We start from the raw sequence: 27,938 nt of genomic DNA, 5'->3' as shown, positions 1-27,938 counted from the left end.
CCAGAGAAAAACGTCCAGCCCGGACAAGTTGGGCTCTCCTTCACCCTGTCTTCTCCTTGAGAAAATTTGATCAATTGCATTGAGAGACCAGCTGACCAAATCCATAACTCAGAATTTGGAAGATATGCAAAAAGATGCTCCAAAAAGAAGACAAGACACAGAGCTGAAGCAGGGCAGATATGGGAGGGGTGCGGGAGACAGAGAAAAAGCGTCGAGAGCAGAAAGAAAAGCACATGCATGAATGATTTAGTCTTCAAAGCAAAACGGGCCTTGATAATTTGCTAAAAAACAACAGTTGAACCAGATCTGATTGACAGTTCCTGTTAAAGTGAGCGGCACAGGAGCGTCCCAGATGTGGTAGCGCTTGACTCTAGCGATAGCTCGCTCCACAATGATCCGCAGCCGAGCAATAGCTTGGGTCTGCTCTGTCTCTTTCTCACTAAACTGGCCAGGATGCTTAAATGGTGGAATTATCAGTTTGGCTCCAACTTCATCAAGGAGGTCTTGAATGAGGAAGCCTTTATCTGCCATGACTTCATCCGCCGGCTCAAGCAGAGGAAGGACTCCACTGACCTTAGTGATTTCTTTGTCAGAGATGCAGCCTGCGTACAACGCTGAAACAAATGTCATCAACCCACAGGGAGCAACTCTGATGAGCCCTTTCAGAGTGGTGCGGTTCTGGTAGGCAGAGAACGTTTCGGACTGTAATGTGAGGGATGATGGAGTCTCCAGAGCAACTTCTGTGCAGTCCAAGACGACACGTACATTTGGAGAGAACTTCAGGAATCTCCGAGGCATACTGGCTTTTACCTTCTCACGGCTAATCCAGATGTTGATGGAAGAGAATACAATAAAAAGGTAGTTGTATACCTGATTCAGGTTCTGATGTAGGCAGGACTCATCTGGCTCATTAAAACATAGCAGATACTAAGAGTGAGGAACTGAACAACCACCTGGGCAGTTAAAACAGCAGCTCAACTCACGTCATCATTTTTCATCACAAATCAGTTCCAGAAACCCTGAGCTTCACAGCCCACAGATCCTGAGGAGGCAGCCTGTTTATCTGGGACTAATGTACAAAACTGTTCAGATCAAATGAAGAAAAACTGCATTAGTGACACAAACAAGAAACATGACAGAAAAGATTGGAGATAGAAATGTTAAAACTTCTTCTGATTGTGATATTAAGAGCCAGGATCAAACATTTACTGGAAGAGACGTAAAGAACCAGTAAAGTACCAACTCCAGCAGCAGTCTTGGTATAGCACTGGAAGCACATTGGAGGAAAAACCCTAAATGAAACTTTGACTGGAAACAGAACCAAACCTTTGGATCCTGGAATAATCCCAGCTTCCATCTTTAAAGGACTGGAAGAGGACGAAGTTTACAAGGAATCTTTTCCAAGAGTTTCAGAAAGAAACCGACTGAATGTGAAAATGCTTCTGAGTGAAAGAGACAGACATGTAGAGACTGAACTATCTGTTCAACAGTGAGAGTGTTTCTCTGACAGGAGGAGACTCTTTAGACTCAACACAAAAACACTGAGGAACCAGACCAGAACCTGAACCAGAATCCAGGATAAAGAGGTTCAGTGAATGTGGTGTTGAAGGTGTGGAGGTGGATCAGTGAGTCAGAGGAGACTCTGTAGAAGGACAGAATGCCAGCAGGACAGTCCACATACACTGCTACTCTGTTAGAGACGGAGGAGGAGGAGGAGACTGATGCTTTCTTCTTATTGTGCCTGACAGAGTAACCATCATCAGAGCAGCTCAGACTCCAGGACTGATCATTCCATCCAAACAAACAGTCATAAATGTCTCCTTTACTCCTGATTCTTCTGTAACTCACTGATATTTCAACTTCTCCTTTCCACTTGACCTCCCAGTAACAGCAACTAGTCAGACCATCACTACACAGCAGCTGAGGAAACCAGTAATCAAATCTGTCTGGATGATCAGGATATGACTGAAGCTCCTCCCCATCTGTCACCTTCCTGTTGTCTTCAGACAGTTTGAGTTTTCTGTTCACTGTGTTTGTGTCGATTGTGAGCTGACAGGAATCTGATGGAGAGAACAAACACAATCCAGCTGCAGTTATTGATCATTTATTGACACTTTGATGATGACTCCTGAATGAGTGATGGACAGTTTGAAGATTGTTGAATGTGAGCTGCTTTGTTGTCATGAATCAAATGAAAAACACACTTACACTTCCTCAGACCTGGTTTCAACCATCGAACTCCAGCAGGCTTCCTGAAAGGAGGAGGGTCAGACCATCAGTCTCTTTCAGCAGCAAACATGGACATTGTAATAGATCAGATCAGATTCCCCTCTGACATGCTGCTGGAAGAACTGGATTTGGGTCATTTGGACTCTGTGACCTGCTGCATACGTTGTCTGGTCCATTTGGGAGGAACCAGACTGATAGAGCAGAATCAACCAAGACAACATGACGCAGCCTGTACTGTCTGTCAGTTGCTAACAATGAACTATGCTGTATAAAGCTGCTCATGACTGAGGAACCTTGGCTCATGTCTGGGTCAACCAAGCTGCAGTCAGCCGGGCCTCTGGACCCAATTCTCTTCATTTCCTACTTTTTACATTAAAGAGTCCAAATCAACCAAGCTGGCTTTTCCTGTCTCATTACTGAAGGTTCTGCCACAGCAGACATTACATGGCTCGGTTCTTCTTCACTCAGAAGACAACTGTCCAACATTTGGACTCATCCATTTGAATGGAGCGTCTCTAAAGTTCTGTCCTGTAGTTGTCATGTTTCAGCCCAGTTTGAACTCATTCTTTTCATTTCATCTTTTTGAATCAGGCAGGAGGAGGACACCATCCAGTCTGGTTCTTCATCTCCAGTTTGAAGAACACTCACATCATCAAGGTTTATTTAGTCCAACATCCACACTGAGACTGAAGCTGATTGATGATATGAGAGACAATCAAGCAGGTTCTTCAGCATCTATCAGCTCTGCTTCCTGGACAAGATGAGCTGCAGCAGCTTCATCTGCTCAAAGATCTTCATCAAAGAGTCCTGACCTGTCTGAGACTTGAACTATTAAAGTCCTCTGCTATGATAGGAGCAGCATCCAGGTGACTGTTCTGATCTTCACTGAGCTCATCATGTAGTGCAGTCAAAGCTAGATCTTTATCTGCCTGAAGTGGAATATAGACAGCTGTGTTAGTTACTGATGGAAATGTTCTGATCCAGAAGGATGGTCAGAGCAGGTAAACTGATGGACAGATGCTCCAGATGTGCTAAATCAGAATGAGAAAGTCTTGATGTTCTCACCATCAAACCATCTGTTATTAGATATGACACACACTCCACCACCTGGTGATGTTCCTGCCTTTGCTGTTCTGTCCACCCAGTGCAGGGTAAAACAATTGGACCGTATCATGGTGAGGTCCAGAACCACTGGGGTTCTCCATGTATCAGAGAAGCAGACAAGGTTAAAATCTCTGATGTTCTGCTGTAACTTTACTCTGGACACAGATGATCCAGTTTGATGTCCAGAAACTGGAGAACCAACAAAATCATCTACTGGGAACTGCATGATGTTGTGTTTGTTCAATGGGTCCAGTTCTGCCTCCAGCAGGTTCTCCTGTCTTTGCTTTGTCGCTATTTGTGTCCTCCTGCTTTGTTCTTTGAAGTGAGGTATATCTCTGGAGGCCATCTTGAGTATATAGACTTTCCAGGAATTGGTTAGTAGATGGTTGTACAAGGTCCAAAAGAGTCAATGGTCTGTAAGTAGTCAGAACTAAAGTGTTTGGTTAGAAAAGTGAACTTAAAGAGACGTTCCATAAAACCAGAGTCGGGTCAGAGGGACCAGGACAGCGTTTGATCTTGGTCCCACATGATTCTAAATAAGACAATGAAACAGATGATGAACTAACTGCTGTCTGTTCCAGCTGAGAAACTAACGACTCAGAAGAATTTACCAGAAAATCATCAACTTAGCATTTAAACCATTTTAATTTGTGAAACAGAGAATACTGTTCCTCATTAAAACCCAGAAGAACCAGTTTGATGAATCTTCACCTGAATATTTCCAGTGTACAGTCTGAACCAGACGGCAACTTCTCCCCTGAATCTTGTAGGTTGTTGTTCTGCAGGTCAACTTCTCTCAGACAGCAGGACTGGGAGCTAAGAACTGATGACAGAACTTCACAAGTTCTCCCTGAGAGGTTACAGGATCTAAGTCTGAGAGACAAAATGAAACAAAAGACTTTAGATTTTAAATAAAACTGCACTACACCTTCAGTCCAGCAGATGGCTTTTACTATTTTTAAAAGATTTTTAGCTAATAACTTATTTTTTGATTCAACTGATAAATGATTGAAGATGATGAGCAGCTTTAGAGTTATACAGTTAATTAAAACCTTCTATTAATCCTTAAGTTTTACTGGAAAAGATTAAAATATTAGTTTACATTTAATTTTATACCAACCTGCACCAGGCCAGAGTTGTTGCTTTACAACCTCAATAACTACTAAACACTGATTAACACACTTATTTTACTTTTTTTATCATCAGACAAACTCTTGTCAGATATCTACAGCACAACAAGAAAAATGTCTAGTAAAATGTGATTTTTACTAGACCAGAGTACCGTGAAAGTAAAGCCCTGAGAAAGTGAAATTACCCAGGATAAACTTGCATTGAAACGCATCCTGGGCTTCCTAAACCAGGACTTTTAAAAAGATTGAGGCTTTTTAAAATCCCCAGAAATAGAAATGGGTCTAAACTGCATTTTTCTGAAAGCAACATAATTTACAACGAGCGTAGTGGTGAGTGTGTTAGGAACGAGATGTAATGCTACATTTGACAATATTGTCTTTCTAAGCTAGTTTAATACTAACGTTTGCCCAATATTAAAGTGATGATTCTGCCAGTTTTTCGTTTCAGTGTTAGCATGAGTGTCAGCCTGTATTGAGGCAATTAGCTGCTGTCTGCTTAATAAAGTAAGTTACAGATTCAAAACGGTTCCTTTTCATTTTGCTGGGTGACTAGATACACTTATGGCATATCATAGCAAACTTTTCAAAGAATATTATTCTATAATAATGTAACCCCTGTTGACTTTTCCCCTATGAACAGCACCCAGATTCTCTGATGATGCGTTTACTGGCGGTAGTAAATAGCAGGTATGAGCAAAACACAACATTTACTTTATGTTTTAAAGTCAACAAAAATACACGTGTTATTTTAATGTTTAAGACTTTGACGGTGCGCAAAGCCTCAAAGGTATAAATGTAATACACTAACAACGTTAAGTAGAAAGGTCATTATTACAATCTAAGGTGGAAAAGGCCTACAATGCATTATATTTAAGGAAATGCTCAAAGTATGTAAGAGAAAGGGTTATATATAAGCTAGGGGTTACAATAATAAGATTTAACCAGTATTGTTATTGGTTAAAAGCAGAGTTAAAAGCAGTAAATGTTTTTGGTGATATTAATATTAATATTAATATTACTGCAACTGAGATTTTAAGCTGAAAGCAATGTTGCCAAATCTTGCAAGAGAAACAAGCACCCAGCTCTATGAAAACAAGCTAAAAAAATCCCGACAACCCACGACACTGTGTAAATACAGAGTTTATAAACAGTATTAATGTATACAGTTATTATGGCATTATACATAGGCAAAATCAAAATGATGCTAGACACTTTACCATAAAAATAACTTATATTATTTGAATAACTCATACTTTTAAACTCTAATCAAAAGAAAAATGCATTTTGCATACGTTTCAGTAAAATGACAGTGAACACAGTCAACAAGTAACTTTCTTTAAGCTTTGTTTAAAAGAAAAGACACACATGAGTGATTTTTTAGTAAAGTCATCTAGTTGGGTTTAAGAGTTTGCTTCCTTGTGTAACATCATTAAAAAATCCAAACAAGTCAGCCCAGATTTCAGGAAGTGAATTCTGGACCTAATCTGTTTTAACCTTGGATGAAACTTCCAGATTCCTGAATCTGTTCTGGATTTGTTCAAACAACTGCAGCTCCGACAACACCATCCTAATGTTGAAGCACAGTAGTGGCTGCATCATGGTATGTAGATCTTTTTAAGGTCTGGAGTGGCTAACCAGGAAACCCTGGTGATCCAGTGTAACGTTAAGTCAGTAACTGGGTTGAACAGAGTAGTCAGACCAGGCTGCTTGCTGCTCTCTCTACAGCCAGCTTTCATCTGTACCATGTGACCACAATCAGCCAATCACATGGGGCTGACTGCTAGCTAATAGCGTTTAGCTATTCTACACATTTCTCAGTTACTGAGAGATGCCTGATGTGTTTCTGTAAAGGAAGAATAAAAAGAGAAAGCTCTGGAATATGACACCACCAACTGTACCACATTATTTTAACAAAAGTCTTCAAAGTGAGAGCAAAAGAGCAGAGACTTGTGTCCCATGCAGGCTACTGTAGTGGACACTATGCATGGGGAATATGGACTTTACAATTTGTGACAATATTTTGTGGCATTTATTGTGATAACAATAAAAGTGATGATAAAAATATTCAAAAATCATCACAGTCCTAATGAAACTGTCACAGCAAGCCACAAGAGCCCGACAAGCACAAATACCGCTCTAATAATTAAACATATTTATTTATTAAGGCAAAAGCAAACAGTAGCAACAAAATAATTTGTACCTAAGAAATTGTCTCAACCTTGTTTCATGCAGTCAGAACATGTTATGATTCTGGTCTGTTTCTCTGCACCGTCTCTGTCTGCCTGCTGATCATCGCTGTGCTGAAGGATTTCAGAGGATTGTTTTCACCTGCTCCTCCCCGGCCAGCTCCCTATTCATGCCTCACCTGCTCCACCTGTTTACCTGGCTTTATAAGCTGCCCTCTGGCTGACAAACAGCGCCAGATTATTGAAAGCCTTGTGTGGTAAATGTCCAGCGTTCTTCCTAGCCTGTCTGCCTGATCTTGATCTTGTTTTTGCCCTCTGGATTTCTCTGCTATGCTTTGCCCTCGTTGGATATCTCCCTGGCTTCTGATCTCTGGACATCGACCTTGTTTCTGCCTCCTGACTGTCACCCTCTGCCTTACCCCCGGATCCGTCAGCCCAGTACTGGATCTGATCATAACGTCAGACCAAGGATTCCCGTTCACAGCCTCTCTGACTCACTGTGACGTCACCCTAGAGCTGAATATCAGCATCCTCGCTCTCCCACAGGTTCTGAGAAGGTCAGTGGCTTTTTCTCTGAGCTTAATGTTATTCTCAGTTCTCTGTTCAGCCACTAACCGATCTGTCTGCTCTCAGAGGTTCCTGATCCTGCTGCTGGTTTTCTGCCGAACAACAACGACAGATTTCAATGAACATCTTAATATTCACCTGTTGTGTCCGACTGAAATTTCAGGTTCTTTGTTCAACCTGCTACAGAACAAGTCATGATAAAAGTTGCAGTATTTATATTAAGGGACGGTAAATAAAAATCAGTTTGGTATGTTTTCAGTTTGCTTCAAATAAGACAAAAAGTTTTTGTTTTTTTTCAGTCAGCAGAAAGAAGAATCTATTTAAATTACTGAAATTAGATTTTATTATGTTCTAAAACTTAAAAAGTAGAAAGTATATAATTGACTGGACACTTAGTTGAATTTGTTTCAATGAATAAAGTAGTATAAGCAGGCATAGCCAGTGGCTGGATAGATTATACATAATCAGAGCCACTTGGAAATGGGTTCAACATTTCTGACGACTGGGCCCACATTTGAGAATAAAAAAGTTTAAATCACTTTAGAGTTTTGATATTTCAACAGTCCAGAATCTCAGCTGTACCTGAATGCAGCATGAACAGATGTTGGTAAAATTCCCAATGAAAGAGATTCCTCCAATTTGTATTTTATGAGATGTACAGAGTTTGGGTTGATTGGATGCTACAGGGAGCCATTTGGACCTCAGCTGATTTTTCTCCAGAACCAGTGATGTTTACGTTCAACTTGATGTTTCAGGAGAGGAATTCAGTTCAGTGCAGAGCAGCTATGAAGCTTATTGCTGTTGAAATAGGTAGACTGACAAAGTTCTAATTCAGTCCTTTTTCCACTGTAGGTGCAGGAGAAACCTTAAAGGGGACAGAACTATGCTACAAATAGCAGAGTTTAGTTATAACTGGCAGCTCTCACTCTTTTGTTTTGGTGTCACTTTTTAAAGTTACCCTACAGAACATTGTATTGAGCACTTAGTTCTGCACATAAACATTCTGCATGTTTTCAGGTAGAAAAAACAATATGATGTTCACAGTAATTAAGTCATTAATGCTGTTCAGACCTGAGAGTTTCCAGTTTGCAGTTTGGACTCTTCAGTCCAGAAGACAGCAGCTCCACTCCAGAATCCTGCAGCTTGTTGTTACTCAGGTCCATCTCTCTCAGATTAGAGGACTGGGAGCTGAGAACTGAGGCCAGAACTTCACAGCTTCTCTTTGAGAGGTTACAGTTCTTCAATCTGAAGAGACAGAGATCAAAATGAATAAGAACAATTCTGATGGAATAAAACTAAATAAAATCATCTTTTAGTATTAAACAAGACAGATGAAACTGCTTCATGAAATAAGAACTCAGAAACTCTAAAGCAATGCAATGCATGTCAGAACCCTGAAACAGAACAAAATGTGATTTAGAAACATTTCTATGTTCTGTGACCCACTTAAACTTTGAATGATGTTTTAATCTGTACAGATTGAGCTGCAAACACAACCTGTTGTTGTTTTAGTGAAAATATCCTGCAGCTGTTTGCAAATAGTGGAAAACTAAATTATGTTTCCACATAACCACATGTTCTGATCCATATTTACTCCTCCTTCAAACACTGTGGGACGAGCAGTAAAAGAAAAATCATGATGGAAATAGAAGGAAAGTTATTACTAAAGGGAAGAACATTAAGAGAACAGAACAGCAACCAGAAATCTGAATATTAATGATCAGAACCAAGCAGCAATATTCTGTTATTTTAAATTCTAATCAGATAAAAGATGAGGAATATTTAAAATACACATTTGCAACACCTTTTGACATTGGAATCAATAACAAAATGATTCTATAAACATAAAGTATCTCATAAAAGTTAAATAATCCTAATATTTTTGTTAATATTTGATGCTATCTTTTCATGGGAAATCACTAAAGATCCAACACTTTGATACAATGTAAAGTAGTCAGTGTGCAGCTTGAATATCAGTGTAAATTTGCTTTGCCCTTAAAATAACTTGACACAGCCATTAATGTGTAAACCACTGCCAAATAAAATAAGTACACCCTTAAGTGAAATGTCCAAATTGTATGCAAAGTGTCACTATTTTGTGTGGCCACCATTATTTTCAAGCGCTGCCTTAACTCTCTTGGACATGAAGTTCACCAGAGCTTTCCAGGTTGCCACTGTAATCCTCATCTACTCCTCCTTGACAACATCACACAGCTGATGGATGTCAGAGACCTTCAGCTCCTCCACCTTCCATTTGAAGATGTCCCACAGATGCTCAATAGGGTTTAGGTCTGGAGACATGCTTGGCCAGTCCAGCACCTTTAACCTCAGTTTCTTTAGCAAGGTTGTAGTTTTCTTAGAGGTGTGTTTGGGGTCATTATAATGTTGACTTACGGACCTGCGGCCCAGTTTCCAAAGAGAGGGGATAATGTTCTGCTTCATTGTGTCACAGAACATGTTGGCATTCATGGTTCCCTCAATGAACTGTAGCTCCCCACAGCCAGCAGTGCTCCTGCAGCTTCAAACCCTGACTCTCCACTACCGTACATGACTGTAGACAAGACAAACTTAGCTTTTACTCCAAACGCTTGACACAATTTGAACCAAATAAGTTTATCTTCAGCAAACTGTTTGGGGCCTTTCTGGTGCATCATCTTTAAAAGCGGCACCTCTCTAGGATAAGAGCCATGCAGACCCTTCAACCTCTGCAGCAATGCTGGCAGCACTCATATGTCTATTTTCAAAAGACAACCTCTGGATGTGATGCTGAGCAGGTTTACCCAACTTCTTTAGTGGATCGTGGTGAGGCCTGTTCTGAGTGGAACCTGTCCTGTTAAACTGCTGTATGGTCTTGGTCACTGTGCTGCAGCTCAGTTTCAGGGTGTTGGTAACCTTCTTATAGTAGAGACCATCTACATGTAGAGCATCAAGTCTTTATTTAGATCCTCAGAGAGTTATTTGCCATGAGGAGCCATGTTGAACTTCCAGTGACCAGAATGAGAGAGATAACACCAAATTTAACACACCTGCTCCCATTTCACACCTGAGACCTTGAAACACTAATGAGTCACATGACACCAGGCTAATTGGGCAAAAATTGGACATTTCCACTTAGGGGTGTACTCAATTTGTTGCCAGCATTTTAGACATTAATGATTTTGTGTTGGGATATTATGAGGGGGCAGAACATTTACACTGAAATACAAGCTGAACACTGACTACTTTATGTTGTAAGTATCATATGTTCAGTGTTGTGACATGAAAAGATATAATAAAATATAAACAAAAATGTAAGGGGTGTACTAACATCTGACCTGAGAGTTTCCAGTTTGCAGTTTGGACTCTTCAGTCCAGAAGACAGCAGCTCCACTCCAGAATCCTGCAGCTTGTTGTTACTCAGGTCCATCTCTCTCAGATTACAGGACTGGGAGCTGAGAACTGAGACCAGAACTTCAAAGCTTCTCTCTGAGAGGTTACAGTTCTTCAATCTGAAGAGACAGAGATCAAAATGAATAAGAACAATTCTGATGGAATAAAACTTATAGTATTAAACAAGACAGATGAAACTGCTTCATTACATAAGAACTCAGAAACTCTAAAGCAATGCAATGCATGTCAGAACCCTGAAACAGAACAAAATGTAATTTAGACAAATTTCTATGTTATGTAACCCACTTAAACTTTAAATGATGTAAAATAATTTATGATTATTTGAATATGATTATTTATGAAAAAATCTAAACAAAAAAATCATATTTAATAATAATTTCTAACCAAAATCATTCCCCATGAATAGAAATTATAGATCCACCTAGGGGTTTGTGATTATTGGGCTAACAGCACTTATTAATTACAAATAATTAATTGTCATTAATCATTAATGATTGTTAACCAAAACCATGTTAAATGTAACTGTGTTATCAACCATTTTACCGAAAAGCGGTGAAACAAGCACAAACCTTAGTTGACAGAAAATCACTTTTACACAAAATAAGCAGAAACACCTTCTCTTTATCTATGTGAAAATTTATTGAACAAAATAAATTCCTCTTACACCAAACTATTCAGCCAACAAACATTAACCTAACTAGACATTCACTAATCTACTGATGGGGTAAATTAATAATCAAGAATAGAAAGGCACATTTTGATTAGTTCATAAAGAAAGCACATTGGGTATTAAAGGAGATCAAACCAGCAATTTATGGGCAGAAGTGGGAATAAATCAAAGCTTTGGGTTCACTTGTAATATGAAACAACAAGAAACAGGCAATAAGTCTTTATTCCCGTTGAGAGTGTTTTCAGATCAGCAAATGTGGATTTGCTCTTAAACGCCACGAGGAGGTGATTAAAAGAAAGGGTCATAAAAGTTCACCTGGGAACCAGCAGCATAAAACGATGAAGAGACGAGCTCGGAGTGGAGCTCGGATCTTAGACTTACTTCAAATAACTTCAATAATCCAACTTTGAACCCTCAGGTGATTTAAGATCAATCGATGAAAATTAAACACAGTAAAAACACAGACATTCAATAAACTTTGCCCTGGAGTGCTCACAGTTTAAAACACATGTGGTCAGCATTCAAACACAGCTCAGCATCAGAACTTCAACAGAACCTTGTATGCAATGTACATTTAAAAACGTTGGATTAACAGTGGTGATCCTAGATAACCTCTAACCTAATTATTCTGTCCAGACTATAAATGTACCGACATAAATGAATTTATTTATTGTTGTTCGTCCAAGACATCGATGAATAGGGGAGTAGTCATGCATCTGTGAACAACTCAAAACAGTCAACTTCTCCTCCAGCAAAAGAGGAAAATATATGATGAACCGTTGGCAGCTGACTGGACCAAAACAAGTAGATAAAACACGTCTCCATGGAAACCTCTGTGTGTTTTTTACACCTGGGTAGCAGCACTACAGATGGGCCTCTAAATGGGACAGTAAATCTTCTAGGTTTTCTTCTCCCAGTAAGATCTCCAGCTTTGTCAAGCTCTTCTTATAACGGGCCAGTGGTGACGGAAGGAGTCAACTCGCCTGATGGCTTTTGATCCTTAAAGGGAATTGCTTCCTTTGTGTGGTGACTAGTAGTAGATCAAACTGTATGAGGTCTACATTCCTCTGTAATAATTTAAAGAGATTCAATCTGATTTTCATTTTGGATAGATTATTATTTATCTGAACTCTTTCAGTACTATATTTTTGACAACAAAACAGTTTTTTTTTTCCACAATAATCACATTTACCTGTATTATTTTTGCCTATTGTGAATAAAGTAATATCTAATCCTGTGTGCCCAAATCTGAGTTGTGTTATAACTGTTTCTTCCCTCCTGTTCCTTCCAGCACTCCTCATTTCTGCAGTTTTTCTCATACTTCTATAAAACCTTCTGCCTTTTCTGTCTTCTTCCCATTGTTTTTGCCATCTTTTGATTAACTTCGATCCACTGAAGAGCAAGTAGTACTGGTACTGGTAGTACTGCTATCATTTCTCCTGTGTATACTGATAAATTATTACTTATTCTCTTTTCTACTTTCGCTTCAAACTCAGGAGTAATGTATATTATTTGATGCATATGTCTATATTTAAACATATCCATAATATTTATTAATGTATTCTAGAAGTCTATCTAAATCTAAAAAATCTTTATATCCTTTCTTCTTTTCTAATAATTCCAGGTCTACTATTGGTTCTGTAAGTAATCATGGACTTATGATTAGCAAAGGTACTATTGGACTGATTTTAAAATTATTGATCTGAATTTCTGCAGCTTTCTGATTTATGTTTCAACCAAAACGTTTTGTTTACCTCTTGTCTTTTTCCCAGCATGGTTTTAGCACTTCTTGTGTTGGATGGTTTTGTTCATGCCTTTTTAAATTTCGCCGATTAGTTTAAAGCTAACTCATCCATTCTGATACTTTATGGTGGCTCTCCTATCTCTCCTAATAAAGATCCCGTAAGTGTTGTTTTAAATGCTCCAGTAATAATTCTCATTGCATGATATTAAATAGTATTTAATGTTTCTAAAGATGTGTTTGAAACATAATTATAAACAATACTCCCATAATCTAATACTGATTTAATCAATCCTGTGTATATACCCTTCAATGATTTCCTATCTGCTCCCCAGTCTCTTCCAATTAGACACCTCATAATGTTTAATATCTTTTTATATTTATCTCTGATTTTTTGAATGTGAACTTTCCATATTATTCTATCATCAAACCAGATGCCAAGGAACTTAAATTGTTTTAAGCTTTCAAGTTTTTGTCCAAATAATTTGAGCACAATATCATAATTTACACCTTTTCTAGTAAAAAATAACATTTTTGTTTTATCAACTGAAAATTTAAATCCCCACTTATTGGACCACGTTTCAATAGTCTTAATTGATAATTGTAATTTATTAACTATATATTCTAAATGTTTCCCTCTTTTACACAAATCCCCATCATCAGCAGCAGGTGAGCGTCCCACCACCGTATCTGTATCATCAAACATATTATTTATCATGAAAGAAAATAATTAAGGACTCACTACGCTCCCTTGTGGCATCCCACTTTCTATGAAAAATTTATTGGAAACATTTTGTTCTATTGTTACCTGTATTTCTCTTTCTGATGGACATGTTTTATCCACTTAAACATTCGACCATTGATTCTTATTTATTTCAGTTTTATAGGTAAATCCTCTCTCCACATCATACCATATGCTTTTTCTATGTCTAAAACACAGCTACAACACACTCTGTTAATTTGAGTTTTCCTGATTTCATGGTCAAGACACAAGATTCGATCCATTGTATTTCTTCCTTTTCTAAAACCACTCTGATAATTTGACAGGTATCCTTTCTTTTCTATATAGTATATTAAACTTTTATTTATCATTTTTTCCATAATTTTGCATATGTTAGAAGTTAAAACAATTGGTCGATAATTGCCTGGTTTTCGTATGAGTATTACAACGGCTTCCTCCCAGACTTTATTATATAATGCTAAAATAACGTCTTTTGATGACTCACTAAGAGATTATATCATTATATAGCATATTTCATCTTTCCTGGTGCTGATATCTCACATTGCTGTCTGCCTGCCTCTGCCCCAGGAGGGAAGCGGACTACCTCCTGGGTCCGGGGTCTGGTTGCCCTGAGGGGGTACAGGCGCCTGGACCTGAGAGTATAGAGTATGCATGGGGAGTGTGAGTGAGTGTATGACGTCCATTGTTGTTATCCTTCTTGTTGGGTGTGAGTGATTTTATGTGTATGCATGAGGGTGAGAGTGGGTGATTGTGACTGTGTGTGCCTGTTTTTTTTTTTTTTTTTTGCGACAGGTTGGGTTCTAACTGCTCCCTCTCCTGGATCAGCTTCCTCCCGGCCACACCGCCTGCTGGTGGTTGGAGTCTCTGCCCACTGGTGTACTTGTGGTTCTCGATGTCCGCGGCCGGGTGCTTTGGTGTGGGCTGGCTCACTCCCGGTGGCTTGCCGGGGCCTGGCCCCCTGGGCTCTGTCGGGCCTCTGCTTGGGGGGAGGTGTGTCCGGGGGTCTTGGGCCTTTGGGTCCATGGCTGGATCTGCTCGGGCGTGGACGGCTGCCGGCGGGGCTTGTGGACTCATCGCTGCAGCTCCCTGGGGCTTCTGCACTGTCGCTGCTGGGTGGTTCCCCTGGGACTCTTCACTGCTCTTCTCTGGGGGGGTTGCGGTAGTCCCGGCGGTGGTTCTCCTGGGGTTCTTGTGCTTTGGGGGGCCTTTAGATGTCTGTGACTCAGTTCTCCTCAGTGTCCGTCCAGGGACCATGGGGCAGGCCTGTGGGTCCTCACACTCGCTATTGCATATTTTTGTGGAGAAACCTTGTATACAAAAGCGCGTCCACACTCATACTCACAGGTGTTAAGCTTCAGGTGTTGACAGATACACAGATGTTCTATTTTGGGCTGCACCTCTCACTAAGTACATTTTACATTCAGAATTACCGTGTACTAATTTGTTAAAAAAAAACAAAAAAAAAAACAGCTGTAGGTGTATAAGCAAGCAGGGTGTAATCTTGTATTCTCTTTATTCTTCTTTCTCTCCTCCACTCTTTCCTCCTTTTCTCCCCTTTTTCCCCATCTCTCTCTTTCTTGAGCTTCATTTTTCCTTTTCATTTCAGTCTCCGTGTCCGTAACAATTGAAATATTCCCAAAGAAGTTTATAATAAAGTTTGTTCTATAAATATCAAGCAGAGCTTTAAAGCAATAGCTGTGATGCTTTGCTTGTGAAAGTAAATCTGTTGGGCAATTTCTTGGCACTCAGACAACAATTCTGGGCGATACTCTGCCGGACAGGACATGGTAAAAAAAGAAAAAAACAAAACGTCTAGCGTTTCATTGTAAAATGATCATACCTCCCTGTCCCCCATTTTTCCAGGTTTCCCATCTCCCCCTAGTATTTTGATAATGTGCTCCCATGTTACATGCTTTATCCCAAAAAACCTCTCTGCTCCTTTCATTATTTTTTCTGATTTGTGTTTTACAAACCGGATTCCAAAAAAGTTGGGACACTGAACAAATTGTGAATAAAAACTGATTGCAATGATGTGGAGGTGCCAACATCTAATATTTTATTCAGAATAGAACACAAATCACAGATCAAAAGTTTAAACTGAGAGAATGTATAATTTTAAGGGGAAAATATGTTGTTTCAAATTTACGTGGCGTCAACAAATCCCAAAAAAGTTGAGACAAGGCCATTTTTACCACTGTGTGGCATCCCCCCTTCTTACAACACTCAACAGATGTCTGGGGACAGAGGAGACCAGTTTCTCAAGTTTAGAAATAGGAATGCTCTCCCATTCATGTCTAATACAGGCCTCTAACTGTTCAATCGTCTTAGGCCTTCTTTGTCGCACCTTCCTCTTTATGATGCGCCAAATGTTCTCCATAGGTGAAAGATCTGGACTGCAGGTTGGCCATTTCAGTACCCGGATCCTTCTCCTACGTAGCCATGATGTTGTGATTGCTGCAGAATGTGGTCTGGCATTATCTTGTTGAAAAATGCAGGGTCTTCCCTGAAAGAGATGACGTCTAGATGGGAGCATATGTTGTTCTAGAACCTGAACATAGTTCTCTGCATTAACGGTGCCTTTCCAGACATGCAAGCTGCCCATGCCACAAGCACTCATGCAACCCCATACCATCAGTGATGCAAGCTTCTGAATGGAGCGTTGATAACAACTTAGGTTATCCTTGTCCTCTCTGGTCCGGATGACATGGCATCCCAGTGTTCAGTAAAGAGCTTCAAATCGTGACTCTTCTGACCACAGAACAGTCTTCCATTTTGCCACACTCCATTTTAAAAGACCCCTGGCCCAGTGCAAACATCTGAGCTTGTGGAGCTTGCTTAGAAATGGCTTCCTCTTTGCACTGTGGAGTTTCAGCTGGTAACGGCAGATGGCACGGTGGATTGTGTTCACTGACAATGCTTTCTGGAAGTATTCCTGAGCCCATTTTGTTATTTCCTTGACAGTGGCATTCCTGTTTGAGGTGCAGTGACGTTTAAGGGCCCGGAAATCACGAGCGTCCAGTAGAGTTTTACGGCCTTGACCCTTACGCACAGAGATTGTTCCAGATTCTCTGAATCTTTTGATGATGTTATGCAAGGTTGATGATGATAACTTGAAAGTCTTTGCTATTTTATGCTGGGTAACACCATTCTGGTATTGCTGCACTATCTTTCTGTGCAACAATGGTAGAATTGGTGATCTTCTTACCATCTTGGCTTCAGAGAGACACTAAAACTCTGAGAGGCTCTTCTTATACCCAATCATGTTGTCAATTGACCTAATTAGAGTTCATTGGTCTTCCAGCTGTTCGTTATATACTCAATTTCCTTTTTCCAGCCACTTATTGCTACTTGTCCCAACTTTTTTGGGATTTGTTGATGCCATGTAATTTTGAAACAACATATTCTTCCCTTAAAATGATACATTCTCTCAGTTTAAACTTTTGATCTGTGATTTGTGTTCTATTCTGAATAACATATTTGATGTTGGCACCTCCACATCATTGCATTCAGTTTTTATTCACACTTTGTTTAGTGTCCCAACTTTTTTGGAATCTGGTTTGTAATTGGTCCCAACAGTTGATCACATATGCTATGAACAGCATGATCTTTTCTACTGTTACTTCTCTATTTGTTTGTTCCATTTACATGTGGTTTGGAGTTAATTCTTGTTGAACTCTGACTGTTTCTACTCTTACTCTCTGTCCCTTCACTTTTTTTAATACGTCTGCATAACTGACATTGTTGACCACTTTTACTTGTTGGATTTCTGCCACCTTCTTTCTAACTTCACCCCCCTATATGACACCTTTGCTGTCCTCTACAAACTGCAGCTATGTGTCCATATCTCTGACATTTGAAACATCTAAGTGGAGGAGGGATGTAGGGACCCCTGTTCTAAACCTTTCTCAGTTACTGAAAAATGACTGATGTGTTTCTGTAAAGGAAGAATGAAAGGGGAAACCTCCGGAATGTGACACCACCAACTGTGCTACATAGTTTTAACAAAAGCCCTCAGAGTGAGAGGAAAAGAGCAGAGAATTGTGTCCCATGCAGGATACCGTAGTGGACACTAGACATGGGGAATATGGACTATCACAATATTTTTTGATATTTATTGTGAGGATTAAAGTGATGATTAAAAAATATATCTTTTTAAATTAATCACAGTATTTTTAAATCACTTTTAAAAAAGATCAGAGGCGGAGCTAGAGGTTGGACGGGGCCACTGGACCCACCTGAAATCAGATTCAGATTTATCTGCATCAAAAACAATTGAAAAAAACAGGAATAACATTTGTAGAATTGGATTACTCCCTGCAACCCCCTCACCACCACCAAAAAAGGTCTAATACAAACTGCTCTAGTAATCATAATTACTATAACTATCAAAATAAATATGTCACTAGGATTTAAACTAAATATTTATTTTATTTATGATCTCATTGAAACAAACACAAAACTAAATGTTTAAACAAGAAAACAATCCCAGCCATTATGTCCGTTTTTGGTGTTCAGTTGGAGTTTATTTGTATTACGGTTAATGTGATTTATTTTATCACGCTCATCTTGTTATTTATGATTCATGGAAGAGAAATATAATCACTCATCCCTAATGTAAACAAAATAATTTTAATCATGCTATCTATAGGCTCATGATATCTCCATAATGTTTTGCACCAGTATAGTTATCATCTGCTTCTGAATGTCTGCTTATTATTTGGCGCTACCACTGAGCAAACATTTACACAGTGTAAGATACCAGCAATTAGATTCAACTACATTCTGAACTGTCACTGTTCAGGTTCTTAAATGAAGACGACAAATTGTCCTCTGATTGTATGTAATGTAATGTGGATGTTATAAAGTACTTTAAATACAGCATGCGGCAACTCCCCCTGAATGAGACACTTTTGGTCTTTTAGCCCTTCAGTAGCAGCTTTAGCCACCAGACCAGGTTACTGCTGGAAAAGAGCCAGAACAAAGCAGCAGCCATAAAATCTTTGTGTCCAGTGGATCAGATAGGGCTGCTTGAAGACCGAGTGTGGTGATTAAGTGTAACCAATAAGTAACAAGGTTCAGACCTAGTTTATTAAATGAACACTCGTTAAAAATAATCATAAATAATTCTAACTTGATCTTGTCAGAAATGTTCCAGTGAGATTCATTATGGTGAAAACTTAAAATGTTTTTCATGTGCTTCCAGGTGCAGAACCAAGAGGAAGTAATGAGTTTAGAGGAGCTGCTTTTGCTTTGGAAGATACAGGTCATATGTTTTACTACAGTAAATTAATCATTTCAGGACCAATTGAGCTCTTTTATAAATAATAATTGTTAAGCTTTCATATTAATATGGACTCTTACTTTCTCATCATGATTAGATAATATAATAAAACTGTTTAGACTAGGGCACCTTAAAACAGAACAAAATGTGATTTAGACAAATTTCTATGTTCTGTGACCCACTTAAACTTTGAATGATGTTTTAATCTGTACAGATTGAGCTGCAAACATGACCTGTTGTTGTTTTAGTGAAAATATCCTGCAGCTGTTTGCAAATAGTGGAAAACTAAATGATGTTTCCACATAACACTATTCCAGATTGGACCACAGGTTCTGATCCATATTTACTCCTCCTTCAAACACTGTGGGTGTTCGCTACACTTCAGTCAAGAAAAATAAATTATAAAAACATGTTCTTTTTTTTGCTTTACGTTGGTCAGAAGTAAACAAATAATCTTTCTGAATTCAATTTATACAGTCTTATTCAAAATTTTAAGTAAGGTATAAAGTATAGAACTGACTCGAGATTTGGTTGCATCCGCAGTAGTGGCGGCAGGCATGGCGGCAGGCATGGGCAATGCCTGGATAGATTATACAACAATAGGACCACTTGAACACGATCAAAGTTGATCTTTAGAAATGTCTAAATCAGATTGTGACCATAATTGAGAATAAAACATGTTTCAATCACTTTATAGTTGTTTTGTTTTTTCAACAGCCTAGTATATTGGGGTTCTTCTTCAATTCGAAGAAGATATAAACCGAAATCCTAACATCGCCAGAAAAGCTTGCACCTCATTGTTGCTCCAAAGGGTGACTTTTCCAGATAACTGTGCAGACTCCATCATATGTTTCTCTCACTCGCTTGAATGCACATTTGAATATGGCGGTTGTTTTTTTTTACACTAGTCAACTTACGGCTGGCCGCGCCCACGGCCAATCAGTGAAAAGCCATTTGTTAAACTCACGTACAGTACAGACCCGGCCTCACTTAGCCCTGCTAAGAACGAGGTACCAAAAAAGTAGGTACCGGCACTGAAATAACAGTAATGGAAATGCTCACGAAGCGAGCCGAGTGGAGCCGAGTCGGGCCAAATAGAGCCAGTGGAAAAGGGAAATTAGTTCCACATATAAACATTCTGCATGTATTCGGGTACAAAACAAAGGTGTATTCATAAGGCACACATGTATCAAACTTATGTTCAGACTAATGAATGCATTATAATGTTCTGACCTGAGAGTTTCCAGTTTGCAGTGTGGACTCTTCAGTCCAGAAGACAGCGGCTCCACTCCAGACTCCTGCAGCTTGTTGTAACTCAGGTCCATCTCTCTTAGATTAGAGGACTGGGAGCTGAGAACTGACGCCAGAACTTCACAGCTTCTCTCTGAGAGGTTACAGTTCTTCAATCTGAAGAGACAGAGATCAAAATGAATAAGAACAATTTTGATGGAATAAAACTAGGGGTGCACCGATTTCAGTTTTTAGGCCGATTCCAATTTTGGCTGATACTGATGTTTATTTTGTATAACAGACACTGTCAGGTGTCATAATACTGCTTTTTGAGCATTAGATATTTACTTTTGGTGATATGCTACAAAGCATTCCTGGTTAGTATTCAAAGACGAGAAAACATTGCATTTCTGTCATTTCCACCTTGATAAAGCCTTAGGGCATAGGATTTATCTTTGGATTGCAACTTTGGATACTGGCTTACTTTCTTGGTTAAGGCTATGGGCATCTGCAAGGCAGAAACTTTTTGGAGAAATAAATCTTTGGTTGAGAAGGCCACAGCCCTTCTTGTTGACCAGCCAGGAATTTGCAATGCATAGGTCAAGGGTGTATTCAAATAGGGGAATATACCTTCTCCTGGACATAGCTAGAGTCATTTGTGCTGCATCAAGGGTCATAATTCTGTTTAGTAAGGTCTGGATCACCAAAATATGTCAAAAAAGGAACCATTTTGGTTCCAGTTTCTAAGTGTCAGTCGGGTCCTCTGGAATAAAAATGTTAAATAGATTCTAAAACAACTTGACAAGTGCTTGACAGTTGAACATTAACATTTACACTTTCTAATAAATCTTTAGTTGTTGAGCAGAACATCCAGGATAATAGTCACTATTTCCTGGTTTTAGCTCCTCGTATCAAAACCCAATTTCTGCCAGAACTTACAGAACTTTGTTTGAAGCTTTGACCACTGGCAGCAACCTGAGAAGAGCCTCCTCTGAAGCAGAGTATTTCTCCAGGTCAAACACATCCAGATCTTCTCCTGATGACAGTAAGATGAAGACCAGAGCTGACCACTGAGCAGGAGACAGTTTATCTGTGGAGAGACGTCCTGAACTCAGAGACTGTTGGATCTCCTGGACCAGAGAACGATCATTCAGTTCATTCAGACAGTGTAACAGGTTGATGCTTTTCTCTGCAGACAGGTTCTCATTGATCTTCTTCTTGATGTACTGAACGGTTCCCTTATTGGTCTGGGAACTACTTCCTGTCTTTGTCAGCAGACCTTGCAGGAGAGTCTGATTGGTCTCCACTGAAAGACCCAGGAGGAAGCAGAGGAACAAGTCCAGGTGTCAATTTGGACTCTGTAAGGCCTCGTCCACAGCACTCTGATGGAGACTTGTTAGATTTGGTTTGGTAAATAACTTAGACAACATAGAAATGTTTTTCTGGTCTTCCATCAGATTAACTCCATCCTTGATGAAGGTCAGATGGACATGAAGAGCAGCCAGAAACTCCTGAACACTCAGATGGACGAAGCAGAACACCTTGTCCTGGTACAGCCTTCTCTCCTCTCTAAAGATCTGTGTGAACACTCCTGAGTACACTGAGGCTGCTCTGATATTGATGCCACACTCTGTCAGGTCTGATTCATAGAAGATCAGGTTTCCTTTCTGCAGCTGATCAAAAGCCAGTTTTCCCAGAGACTCAATCATCTTCCTGCTCTCTGGACTCCAGTGTGGATCTGTCTCAGATCCTCCATCATACTTGACCTTCTTCACTTTGGTCTGAACCACCAGGAAGTGGATGAACATCTCAGTCAGGGTGCTGGGCAGCTCTCCTCCCTCTCTGGTCTCCAACACATCCTCCAGAACTGTAGCAGTGATCCAGAAGAAGACTGGGATTTGGCACATGATGTGGAAGCTTCTTGATGTCTTCATGTGGGAGATGATCCTGCTGGCCTGCTCCTCATCTCTGAATCTCTTCCTGAAGTATTCCTCCTTCTGTGGGTCAGTGAACCCTCTGACCTCTGTCACCATGCCAACACACTCAGGAGGGATCTGATTGGCTGCTGCAGGTCGTGTGGTTATCCAGAAGAGAGCAGAGGGAAGCAGGTTCCCCCTGATGAGGTTTGTCAGCAGAACATCCACTGAGGTGGACTCTGTAACATCAGTCAGGATCTTCTTGTTGTGGAAGTCCAGAGGAAGTCGACTCTCATCCAGACCATCGAAGATGAACAGAACCTGGAAGTATTCAAAGCTGCAGATTTCTTTGGTTTCAGTAAAGAAGTGATGAACAAGGTCCACCAAGCTGAACTTTTTCTCTTTCAGCACATTCAGCTCTCTGAAGGTGAATGGAAATATGCACTGGATGTTCTGGTGGGCTTTGTCTTCAGCCCAGTCCAGAGTGAACTTCTGGGTTAAGACTGTTTTCCCAATGCCAGCCACTCCCTTTGTCATCACTGTTCTGATTGGTTGATCTCTTCCAGGTGGGACTTTAAAAATGTCTTCTTGTCTGATGGTTGTTTCTGGTCTGTGTGGTTTCCTGGATGCTGTTTCAATCTGTCTGACCTCATGTTCATCATTGACCTCTCCAGTCCCTCCCTCTGATGTAGAGCTCTGTGTCGATCTGGTTCAGAAGAGTTGGACTTCCTGCTTTAGCGATCCCCTCAAACACACACTGGAACCTCTTCTTCAGACCAGATTTAAGTTCAAGTTGACAAACTGAGGAAAAAAACCCTGAAGGAAGACAAAATATTAGTAATAATAAAACAAATTCAATAAAGCATTGAAATATTTATTTTTCTGCTCGAGACTGAAATAAATTCAGCATTCATCCGTAGGTTAAATCTGTAGAGAAATCTCTTACCGCTCTGCAGACATTCAGCAATTGGGATTTCCACAAGAGCTTCCCTGCTTCTATGGCCGGAAACACTTTGAACAAAAGTGATATCATGTAAAATCAATTCAATATATTAGGTTTAACAATGCATACAACACGAATGAAAATATCAAACATAAACAGACGATAATAATAAAACATTGAAAACAGGAACAGCCATTCAGTAATTTTTTCCTTCAAATGTGTTTAAAATCCTTCAGTTACATTAAGCTGCACAGCTCCAGCTCCTGTTGTAGTTTGTTAGAAAATGAGTTTTTCCCAACCTTTAGCATCCCTAACCCTAACCCTACTGAAGGAACAGTAAATCTAATACAAGTCTGTGATCAGAGGCTGCAGCTGCTCTGTTTCAATGACTGATGGGGGGGGACAGACCTAAGGAAAACTATAAATAATCTAAACATAAAACACATAAGAAATACTAACTGGGCGAAACAGGAACACAAGAAACTAGCCGAAACATAAACAAAATAACACAACCAAGTCTGGAGGAAAACGAGAAACAAAATATAACTGACTGCAGACAGAAGTGAGACAAGAGGAACTAACCAAAAACTATACTAAGATAAATAACCTGGGAAAACAAAATATAACGACTAGGCGAGGGGGAGTTAAACCCATGAGCAAGGCTGGGGAAGAACAACTAATAAAAACAACAACAAAAGGGAATCTAGGGTAAAGAATTAACAAACTAGTGGGGCGGAAAAACAGAAAACCTGACAAGAACGCAGCGAGGACCTAGACAGTAAAACAAACACGAGAGTAACGGGCAAAAAACTACTAACCAAAGAAGAGAAATAAACAAAGAAAACTGTAGAAATAATAAACCCGAGGAAGAATAAACAACTGAGTAAAATAATAACCAAAGGGACCAAACAACAAGGGGTGAATGAACTACTAACTAAGGGATATAAACATAACTACTAAACAGAAGCACAACAAAAAAGACCTAACTGGAAAAAGTAAACAAACCAAATGAAAATGGCAGATCCTGACAGTCCAGGTATTTCTACAGGTGAATTATTTAGTTTTTGCTCCATATCTTCACCAGCAGTAAAAAACCTGCCTTAAACATTTGTGCATTTCTATTTATTTACAGTCTCACACTTAAACCTATAAGTTAAATATGATCAGATAAAAAGGGTTGGTTGTTAATTTGGTCATTTATCTTGTATTATCTGCCCTCCTTTAGTTCTTCACTTTAAAAGTCATCTGATTCAACATATTAATTAAAACTGAGGGAGAAAAACATCAGAAGAACAAATTCAGGAACAAAAAAATCCACTAGAGTCTGAAGTGGGAACACACTTATTTTGTCATTGATTATTTCTTTAAAATGGTCAACCTGAATTATGTCTTCAGCTGGAATAAGCCTGACCCCTGCTGGACCAACAGGTGAACTACAGACACTTAGAAACACCTCCAACAATGTTTACCCTGAACTCACTGGAGACTGAATTTGTGGAAAAGCTTCCAGCAAAAACAAACAGTTTCATAAATAGGAATAAAAATGTGTAATCAAAACATTTTAAAATGAATCAGTTCAGTTTCATACAGTTAAAACATTTAGACAGAGCTCACCTCTTTGCAGCTGAACGTTGATCTGATTTAAAATCAATACCATGACCCTTTGAAGCATCACTCTTTAAGGACACACAGCTGGGTTCTGGTTCTGGTTTGAGGGTCTGTTGGATCCTGAAGGAAAAACACTGAAGTCAAACTTAGTCTAATTATGTATTTAAAGTTAAACCCTGAAGCTCAGAACTCTAAAGTGTCTCACAGTGGCTCTTGTTTGAAGAGGATCCAAATATTCCTGGTTTCACTGTAAACCGTATATTAATGATGGATTAATAATTAGCACTGATGATCATTAATAAGGGATGATGTTTTGGTTTGGTAGCAGGAACTGAACAATAATCAGAAAGTTTTTCTGTAGAACAGTGTTTGATGTGTTCTGATCTTCTATCCTGACAAACTTTCTTCCTTTGGATCAGAGTCAGAACTGCTGATGGAGAAACAAGTTCATTTATCTTCTTGTCGTTTGTTTTACTTGTTCTAGTCTTAAACTGATGATGGAACCCCTTTAGAGCAGCAGCTTTATTCTCAGCTCATCATTTATGAGTTTCTGGAAGCTTTTTATGGTCATACAGGCCATGGTGGTGCATTCAAGGACCTTTCATAAATCAAGTAATCCACACTAAATTTCCTCTAAAACATTCATCTTGTTCTCATCATCAGACTTCATCACAGCAGCACGTAGATGATCTTGTATTGTTGATGACATTTAGTGGCTGCTGAAGGAGACTGTGGAGCAGTTTGCTGATAATAAGACTGATGATCATTTTGAATGAACACAAATGTACTTTAGAAGCTGTTGATTTCACTGATGTTTGCAGATAACAGTGAGAGATCATGTTTTCCATCAGATTTAGTTTGGATTATTTAGTTGACATCTAATCCTTGAATCAGCATCATGACTTGCCTACATGTGCAGTCACCTTAAGATTTGCAGAAGCACCAACTCTGATGAACTAATGTGACACAAGGTGATACAGAATGATTCAACTGGATGGAAGAACAACTGATTTTAGCTCCAATATCATCTAACAAGATCATTTCATATCATCACAATAATACAATGGTTTGATTATTTCCATGATTTAGCATCCATCACACACTGCTTCACATGTGAACACAGACATGTGTGAGAAAGAGTTGTTTTCTCATTAATATGTTGGAATGAAGTTAGTTTCAACTAATTAGTTTGAACATTTAAAAACAGCTCACCTGTTTGCAGCTGAACGTTGAGCTGATTTAAAATCAATCTGAAGACCCTTTGACCTGTTGCTCTTTAAGGACACACAGCTGGGTTCTGGTCCAGGTTGTGGTTCTGATCGTTTCCTGTGAATAAAGATGGTTTGGTGAAGTGAGAGCTGAGCTCTGACATGGAGAAGAGTCCTGGACAGTTAGAGATGGTGATCTGACCTCTGAACTTTGCTCTGGTCCTCATGTTCTCCACACAGAGTGGTTTTAGAGGGAGGGACTCTGTCCTCTCTGTCCTCACACTGATCCATGCTGCTCAGTTCACACCTTCTACCTTCATCTGAGGAGGAAACACTCATCATTCAGCTGAACATCATCTCTGATCAACAACACTGACAGAAACCAGCAGGGGGCGCTCACTGGCTCCTATTATATCTTCTTCATGGAAATCCCCCTGCAGTCACTGACTGATGAGTCAGCATTATTCCACCTTCACCAACAGAGGCTCCAAACACACATGAACTCTGATCTGCCATAAAACCAGTTAAAGTTTAAACTGGAGTCCAGTATCAGAGTCCGGTCCAGCACCAGGATGTGATGTCAGGACTCCAGTCTGAGAGTTTTCCCAGAGATCAACAGCACATTGCAGTCAGAGTTGGTCTGTTGGAGCAGAAAGCAGCAGCAGATGGGATGGAAGTGTAGAGTGGGATTTATTTCGTGTTGGGAACAACCTGCAGCTCCTCATCAACTCACAGACTGTTGCTCTGCAGTCTCAAGTGATCTGACTCGTGTCTCATCAGGAGACTAAATCTCTGCTTGGAGACTTGAAGGAACAAAGAGGGACTTACTCAGCTTCTTCTCATGAACTTCTTCACTCTGCAGCTCTCTGCTGTCTGGACCAGGTCTGTGTAGAAGAAGAGAAACTCCTGGACTTCTTCTCCATCATCGGTCCTCTGAGTCTGAAAGCTGCTTTCACTCTGAAAGCGGTTCAGCTCAGGTCAAAGATCAGCTGCTGTAACTTTATATGACTTCAACATTTTCAATAATTAACCTTATCTAAGGACTTTAACTCTAATTTAACCCCTCAATAAGTTTTATCTCCTTATGTGTTTTTAATTTTAATTTGCAGTTAACATATTTTTACTTGACTTTATAATTTGATAAAACTTGTAAAGAACTTCCTGTTTTTATTCCATATAATAAACAGATAAACTAAACATAAATAAAACATATTTTACATGATGAAGTAGGTCCTCATGACAGAATATTATTCAATGTTCATCAAACTGACTTCCTGCAGTTCATCTGTTGACCAGCAGAGGGCAGAATAATCTCCACCAACAGATTTCCCTCCCAGTGATTTAAGTCTTAGAGACTAAACTATTCAACAAGTTCTTCACTGAAGGTTTCTTCTGCAAAGGTTTTTGTCTTTATTTACTTTGTTGGTCAGGAAGTCACACATCTGATATTTTTAGGTTTTATTCCAATGAAGCCTTAATTAAATGGCCATAATGATGGTTTTCTTTCTAATTAATCAAGTTTACATTGAATAAAATGACACCAGATCAGAAATGAAGGTAAAACAAGCTTTTAAAAACTATGTTTTATGATCTGGAAATCATAATGAATAATAGAGAACATTTCTGTCTCTTAAATCAGACAGATATAAATGAGAAGTTTTAGTTTTATACATAAAATCCAAAGATCCCTCACTGACTGGCTCAGCTAGTTGCAGCAACATGTCAGTGAACCTCCATACTGGTTAGAGAAGGAGAAACTGGACAGAAAAGCATTAAAATAACAGTGAAGTTGTAACTTTCTACAAGATTTGAGGCTATTTAAGTTTCACATTTTACGAACAATTAGTTTAGTCTAAACAACGCTTGTAAAGTGACTGTTTAGGTTTATCTTCTACTGTTGCAGTTGATATGTGCATTATATCTCCCAGTTTAGTTTCAATAGCCTGGGTAGACATGGTCTGAGGGAAACATTCTCACCTCTGTGGGGTTTAGT

The 27,938-nt window shown here is 39.4% G+C and overlaps 1 pseudogene; it reads right to left on the bottom strand.

The window, feature by feature from the left end:
- Positions 1-1,481: 1,481 nt before the first annotated feature.
- LOC124865132 lies at positions 1,482-26,941 on the bottom strand (annotated as a pseudogene).
- Between the last annotated feature and the right edge of the window lie 997 nt (positions 26,942-27,938).

This window comes from Girardinichthys multiradiatus, unplaced genomic scaffold, assembly GCF_021462225.1.
Source record: "Girardinichthys multiradiatus isolate DD_20200921_A unplaced genomic scaffold, DD_fGirMul_XY1 scaffold_26, whole genome shotgun sequence".
NCBI classification, from domain to species: domain Eukaryota; kingdom Metazoa; phylum Chordata; class Actinopteri; order Cyprinodontiformes; family Goodeidae; genus Girardinichthys; species Girardinichthys multiradiatus.
The sequence above is the reverse complement of the archived record's forward strand: the minus strand, read 5'-3'. Positions and strand labels throughout refer to the sequence as shown.